General features: G+C 37.5%; 1 protein-coding gene across 1 annotated transcript in view; it reads left to right on the top strand.

Moving 5' to 3' along the window:
* The first annotated feature begins 1,644 nt into the window (after positions 1 to 1,644).
* LOC109031813 (beta-1,4-glucuronyltransferase 1) overlaps positions 1,645 to 8,016 on the top strand; it is a 255,217-nt gene continuing 248,845 nt past the window's right edge. The window contains exon 1 of the mRNA XM_019043584.2: positions 1,645 to 2,262. The gene's annotated coding sequence lies outside the window, so the exon portion shown is untranslated. The remainder of the gene's footprint in view (positions 2,263 to 8,016) is intronic.

Genomic DNA, 8,016 nt, shown 5'->3' with positions numbered 1-8,016 from the left:
GTTACATTGGCAGATCAACTGATTTTTTGAAAGAGTCCCTCATCCTCACATTAGCCAGTCTCTAGGCCGTATTTTCGGGCCAGTTCGATACTACATTTAAGAAATCTCTATCTGTTGTTCCTGGTTGGAAGAATAAGAGGGTTAAAGAAACGAGAGGAAATGGATACACCAGTCTCTAAAATACACACTGAAAAAGTTAGCAGACTTAGCGGAACGAAGCGAAAAGCGCGGTTGCAACTTTGCGGCCACGAGGACGTAAGCTCTGAAGTTATGTAAGTTGCGTCGTCACGAATTGAAGGAACTAATAGAAGTCAGGCGGAGTGATTTAACAGTCAGGATTTTTGAAGGGGGAAAAACACTTATTATTACGAGATCAATAATTCTAATTATTCTAATTCATCTCTATTTCAGCAAATTTATATTCATTAGCTTTTTTTCATATAATTATACATGCAACTTTCAAAGCCCTCATTTTTCTATGCAGAAGTACTTCTATTTTTACTAGTAATACTCAAGATCTACGAAAAATATCTTCAACCAGAATGAGCCTCTTATATTAACAAACATTCTTTTAATGTACCTAGCAAGAATAATTTTATGTGCTCTTCCCTCCGTATCAAGATTCTATTCAAAGGAAATTATTATAGAGGTAATTATAATTAACCCATTAAACAAAATTCTAACTTTAACTTTTATCACCTTAATGATAGTAACCACAGGCTATTCATTAAAAATAATGATAATTATTAATTTAAACAAATATCTTTGACTATAAAAATAAAAAAAGAATTGTACAATCAAAAGATAAGAAAAATTCTTCTTACCAGAGAGAGAGCTTACCAAGAATATTTTTCTTGATATTTTCTGTGAATTCTTTGCACTCATTCAAGCATACCTTTGAAGGAGATACTTCGGTCAGTATTGTATTGTTCGGTCAGACTATGGTCGGAAATTTTCTTAATCTTAATTTTTAAGGTGAGGAGTTTTTTTCCCCCAATAAGTACAATATTCTTATGAATCAATCATTCTAGCTAAAGGGAAAAAAGATTTAGGTATAATAGATTAACCAGTGAAGTAAAAATCCCTTCTCCAAGTCGCCCAGTGTTGTGGTACTACAGAGATGCTAAATTTCATGAAATTTTTATATGAAATCTCAAATTTTTATATGAAATTTCATGAGGTTTTTGATATGAAATTTCATGAAGAAATTTTTGATATGAAATTTCATGATGAAATTTTTGATATGAAATTTCACGATGAAATTTTTGACATGCATTTTCATGATGAAACTTTGGATATGATATTTCATGTTGAAATTTTATACATAAAAATTTTTATGTGAAATTTCATAAAAAAAAAATTTAAATTGCTGCAACGGGCTCAGTTCACCTGCCATAGCATCATGTGATCCGTAAAATCTTAAGATTGAAATTTATACAACAAAAAACATCATCGTCAAATTTCGAAATCTGTTGATGAATTCTCGGAAAATAATTGGTGCGGACTGCAACGCAGCTGAAAAATTGATTAAATTTCATTTTGCACGAACCGTATGTGAGTATGTAGTTCGACGTCCGCTGTGGCGCGCTGCGAACGCACCTTGAAAATCTTGCCTCCACACTTCGCCGCATGGCCGCGCGTTCCGCCAGTGCGCTAGTGGAGCTCTCCGTGCCGGCCTGCCGCGTCTTCCCTTGTTGATGTTGATAACTTGATGTAAACAAACGAAGGGCACCTTGTTTTCCAAGTCGGAATTCTAATATTTTATGCAATAATTACACGTGTAATAACTTGCCAAACTCTCCGGTTACAGACCATCTAATTTCTGTGATTCCTCCACCGTTGGAGCCGCAACCATCACTTCATTTGCATTTGCCTAGTTTTATCGTTGATAGTCAGTGCGTCGTGTGCGGCCCTAGGCATTTATCACCTATAAGTCGGAAATAAGTAATTATTTCCAAAAATCTTGGTTCTTCTTTGTGCTTTTGCTCTTAAAACTCCCCTCTCGAATTCAATACCAATCGGTGGTTTTTCACCAGAAAATATTCCCTTAAAAGGCGTCCTTTGTTGTTGTATAAACTAACCTATAATCTCGAGTTTTTTGTTTCAATCTCGTCGAAATTCATTAAAGTGTACCGTCGTTTGACAGTGAATGTGGTATAGAGCATTGCGTCTCACCTTCTCTCCTTAATTTTTCCTCTCTCTTCTGAAGTATGCTGATATTCTATGGAGCTGCGTTTTAATTGTCATTCTGGATTATATCAGGTACCGACATTTTATAACTACCCATTTCTTAATTTAATTGGTTCATGTAAAGCTAAATATCGAGCTCCTTCAATCACCACCAGCAAATTAACCAAGTTCCAGTTTATACTGGCAGCGCAATATGATGATGTCTGGAAAATCGGGCTGGTAAACACCATATCCTGCAAATGGCAACACAGCAACCCTTGAGTCCGCAACCCGGCATGCTACGAGATCGCTACCCCATTGTCGCAGTTCTCTTTAGTTCATCATAATCTGATTTTTACCAGAATGGAATGTAAGGTTACTCATAAATTTAAAATCAAAGCAGATCTTGCAAATAAGTAGGTATCATCCAATTTTTTGGAGCTCCTGTATACCAGAGAGAAGTAGAAAAGGGGTAACAAACTGAGATCCGCCGTCTATTCCTTAAATGAGACCAGTATTGGCCGAGAAGGGGTTGCGCTGCCATCAGTGCATGAGGTTCAAAAATCATTGTATCGCGCTGCGAGTGTAGTCCAAGTTTGGTAATTCTTGATCCAAGCTTCAGTTTTATCTTCAGCCAACTTTTAAAAATTGACTTTCCGCAAGGTTGGGTGGATTCTTGGCTTTGGACCTAAGCATTCTAGGTGTGGTTGTTTTATTTCAAATTTTAACAAGCAGTCAAATTATTTTTAAAACATCCAAACTGTAATCTCTAAAACAATCATTGAGGAATGTCTGTACTGGAAGTCATCATCTGCAATCTTAAAATGGAGTTGAAAATATACTTACGTAATGTTGCAACTCTCCAACTGATTTCTATGAGAATCAATAAGTATTGATGACAACTTCAGTAGAACTGGCACCGATGACTTTATTTTGAAATTTTTCGGATGATTTTTGCTACAGACATCCCTTAATGATTTAATTAGTGACTGAAATTTTCATTTTTCCAAAATAACGCACCTACTGTTTTCAATTTGAAATGTTTGGATCGTACGAAAATGCATTGAGTCCTACCGCTAATTTTCATTCCTTGTGTTATGTGCGATGAACCCTCAAACCTCAAGACTAATTTTTGCAACTGTCCATAACAGTGTTCTGAGTTTTTAGTAGGTAGTCCTAAAAATAAAATTCAACCTCTATGAATATCTCTGTCAGAGTTGCGAGCATGTTTAGCAAAGAAAGCAGAATCAGTATTTGTTGTTGTTTTTTTTTTTCTTTTGTACTCACTCAGATGTTAAACCAGACATGCATGCAAAATAGATACAGTAATTTGATGTTCCTAACAGAAATTATAATTTAATGTTAGAGTGGTGCTCTTATGTGTTGTACCTATCCTACATGGAAGAGTTGAAGGATTGTGTCTTCAACTTTTAGAGGAAAACTATTATCGAATCCGTTCGTCGCGTCATGGGGCGAAAGTTAAACCTTGTTCTTATCGACACCCAAGAATGATGCTATCTGAATGCATTCATTCACTTAGTGATCTGGGGCCAGTTAGAGATTAGCTCCGTTCTCAACATAGGATGAATGATCTCAGACTAATGCAAAATCGCCGGAAAAATCCGCGCGTTTGCCGCGATATTGAGTTGAAAAAGCTTTATTTTTTATGTTCTAACAAAACTCCGGGAAAAATGGCGTAATTTTTCAATTTTCGCGGAAATTTGCATATAGAAGTACTATGAATCAAGACTGTGAAGCGGACACCAAGCTCGCAACTATTCGAACTCCGGAGTAGTTATGTGGTATCACGCGAAAATGAAGGAAAATCTTAGATTTTCGCTTGTCTACTAAATTACTCACATTTCTGAATGTTGGCATCATGCTCGCATCGTTAAATGTGGAAATCAAGCGTGCAACTATTCGAACTCCAGGGTGGATTTGTGGTATCATGCGAAAATGAAGGGAAATCTTAGCTTTTTGCCTGTCTCAAATGGCTGACGTTCTTGAAAAATATGCTCGTATCCTTATCCATATCGCATAGTTTCCGCGATATTAAGGTGGAAAACGTGTAATTCTTTCATAATTTTACGAAACCGCTAGAAATACCGCGTATTTGCCGCAACATTGAGGTGACTACCGCGTAATTTCTCACTTTTTCCGAAATCGCTGGAAAAATTGCTTATATTTTCCTATACTGAGATGAAAATCGCGTAATTTCTCATCAAACCAGGGATCTGCTAAAAAAATCCTGTATTTTTCGCGATTTTGAGATGAAAATCGCGTGCGTATTTTCTCATTCTTTCACCAAACCGCTGCACGAATGATGAATGCAGGTTATGAGACAAATTCTGCCGTGCCAAGGAAAAACGCCGTATGAACCTTCAGGCGTTGCCAAATTTTCTTTTATAAAACACGAATTCCCTGGTAAACTCATGAATATTTTTCTTCCAATTTTTTAGAGAATATTCTTTGTGGGTATTTTTATTTAAAGTCCCTGAAAATTTCAAGGAAAAATATTCATAATTTTCCTCATAAATAAACATATCAAAGGAAATTTGGCAACTCTCGAATGTTCATACGGCGTTCTTCCTTGGCCCGGCAGAATTTGCGGACGGGGCAAGAACAGTGGCGTGGCGTGCTTTGCGATATATCGATTGATCTGCCGTTTAAACCTACGGAAAAGGATCGATACACAGGGTGTGCGCAACGAACACCTTAACCATCAATTCATTTCCAAAACCAAACTTCGCCAACCAAGATACGTGGTTTGAGAGTTACCCCATCGATTTTCAACAAATAGGGTCGTTTGATCCATCAAAAATGTTATACGCCCTTGAAAATATTATTTTCGATTGAAATTAACCAATCATTTTACGAGCCCCGCCCTCGCCTATCGGTTAGTGAAAGCTTTTAAGTGGCCTTTAATGACGCCTTTTTATATTGCGCGGTGCAGTGTAGGTACCATTCGGTGAAGTTGATACGTCGGTACTACCTACCGTGGCATTATGAAACATATCTCGGTTATTGTTTTCTAAGATGCAGTTTTGTAGGTTAGTTGGCAAAGGTCAGACGGCTAATTGGTCCAAATCCAGCTTGAGTGGCATTACTTATACCTGTCTAGTGTCTAGTCCGGTGCCGGTCGGATCAAGCCTGGGTTGCCATGTTTTTTTAAGGGAGCCGCCAAGTTTGTGCACTGGAAAAAAAAAAAACACATCGTATCTAGAGTCCAGACTCTTAAAAACGTCGCAAGAAAAAGTACTCTTGATTCAATCAGAATCTAGCTTTAATCAAGAACCAAGCTTCTTCATTTAAGCTGATTTCGTTTTGATTCAAGGAAAAATCCGATTGAATCAAGAGTAGTTTTTCTTGTCAATGTTTTTAAGAGTCTGGACTCTAGATCCAATGTGTTTTTTTTTTCCAGTGCATGGATCGCATTTACCAAAAAGGGACCAGCGTGATTACGGTGTTTGCAAAATCGCGCGACATCTTTTTTTCTTTTAAAAATACGAAATATGTGTACAGTATTAAAATTGACACAATTATTTTCGATTAAAATTTTTGGAAAACAATTTTTTGGTGGGGTGCAATAACCGTTCGCTATTTTGGGAGATCTTTTAGATAATTATGAAGAAGCAACAGTTTAACAACACTGTATTTGCGCTGGTTCCTTTTTGTTAATTGCGATCCATGCAATTCATGTTCTCTCTCTTTACACCTCAGTGGTGATTCCTGAAAATCGGCAACGCTGTTTTTCACCATTTAAATGAACGTAAAAGAATCGATTCTTGGCGCAGCAGCCTGCTCCAACTACAATCGATATTCATGATGGATTTAAGCGAAGGGCAAAGAATGTTGATATCGTATAAAAATTGCCACGTCCATATCAGTGGCCCAGAGCCAAAAGATGCCTCACTTTCATTTTAGTATTTTCGAGATATCAGGGGAAAACCATTGATTCCAATGTTAATCGCAATTTTTGAAACTCCGTACCGATAACCGTCGTGAAATAAGGCTACACTGGGGGAAAAAAAAGTAGCTTGGATCTAGAGTCCAGACTCTTAAAAACATCGACAAGGAAAAATACTCTTGATTCAATCGGATTTTTGCTTACATCGAGAACCAAGTCTCTTAATTCAAGCGGATTTCTTTTTGATTCGAGCAAAAAGCAGATTGAATCAAGAGTATTTTTTCTTGTCAATGTTTTCTAGAGTCTGGACTCTAGATCCAAGCGACTTTTTTTTCCAGTGTACCAAATTTTCTACACATACGGAACCGTCAATGGAAATTTCTAAAACGGCACCAACTCGATTTTTCAAAAAATGTGAGTCAGGTACCTTTTGGCTCTGGAGTACCGATACGTCTTTTCAGTAATTCCTAACATTATTCTTCTTTCTTGAAAGAATCCGCTGGAGATACTCACCTAGAAATGAGAAAATAGCATAGCTTCATTATCGAGTAGAACGACGTAAAAGAACGAGGCTAAAATTGAATTACTTTGTTACCATTCAAACAGTGTATTTGCGTTGATGTTTCAAAGTTGACTTAAAGAAATCTTGGGGATCTGGCTCTAGGTACTTTGTTTCGTCCATATTCCAATCGTTCATTTCGGTATCATATGTAAATTGAATAATTATGTATTTTATCACCTCATCAACTTAATAAATCAATTTTAAAAAAGAAGAAGAAAATATTCAAATCGTCCTGGGCATGAGTGGAAGTAGCTCCCCCAAGAAAAATCCGTAATTTTCCGAACATCTGTAAGTACTTTGATCTGAAGCATGTAAAAACATTCAAGTAAAAATAAAAATAGTAAGGTAAATAGTAAGTGTGGGAGGCGATTATCTTGTTAGGAATTGAAGAACGACCACGCGAACCGTAAGTGCTTCCATAAATAAGTGCCCCCTCCCCGGCCGCGACCCACCCCCCAGCTTTCACTACGCGCGAATAAATAGGAAGAGCCGACTCGGTGGCGGAATGACAATAATACTTCGTGTAAGGACAAGGCCGCCTCTAAAAGATTCATACAGGCATGAAAAGCTCCTAGTCCTAGTCCATGTCACTCGGCAGAACTGCGGAATGACATCATCTCTTTTTGCTTCTGTTTGGGGTTTTCACCTATCTGAAAGCAGGGTGTCTACGAATCCGGAATTTCCGGAAATAGTACTGATTTTTTAAGGGCGATCCGGAAGTACTAAAAAGTGCGGAAATTCCGGAAGAAGGACCTAGTCTGCGCTGTACAGGATGTCTGCCAAAGTCCGGAAATAGTACTGATTTTTTTAAGGACGATCCGGAAGTACTCAAAAAGTGTTGAAATTCTGGAAGAAGGTCAGGAATTGTTTCCCTCATACCACGGTTGTTTTTCAATGAAACCTGTAAAGTAAGTACAAATAGTTGTATCATTGCGCCGTAGCAATGCGACGGAAGATTAATATTAAATCAGCCTCCGAGCTGGCCTTATCGGTTTTCTTCTGCTGCTATTGCAGTTTTGACCGCATAGTGTAGGTGTGTCTAAACTAGGATGTATTTAGCAAATTGATAAATTTAATATAAGAATTAAAAATAAACACGCGGTTAGGAATATAACTAAATAATAGGAAGTCAAAGGAATAATCAACTTGAGGGTATCAAAAAAGTACTGATTTTTTTTCTCTCTAGGAGGCACTGAATTGTTTGGAAAGGGACTGAAAGGTTACTGCAAAAATGCTAAATACTCATCAGCCGGTTTAAGTAGACGCCCTGTTCATACGACACAAGAATCCCGATATAGAAAGTTGGCAGTTTCGAAAACGCCTTCAATTGTGGCGTGATACCTCACGCGTTCCGGAGAGTACGTATAGTTGTATCACT

This window comes from Bemisia tabaci, chromosome 2 (assembly GCF_918797505.1).
Source record: "Bemisia tabaci chromosome 2, PGI_BMITA_v3".
Classification (NCBI taxonomy): domain Eukaryota; kingdom Metazoa; phylum Arthropoda; class Insecta; order Hemiptera; family Aleyrodidae; genus Bemisia; species Bemisia tabaci.
The sequence above is the reverse complement of the archived record's forward strand: the minus strand, read 5'-3'. Positions and strand labels throughout refer to the sequence as shown.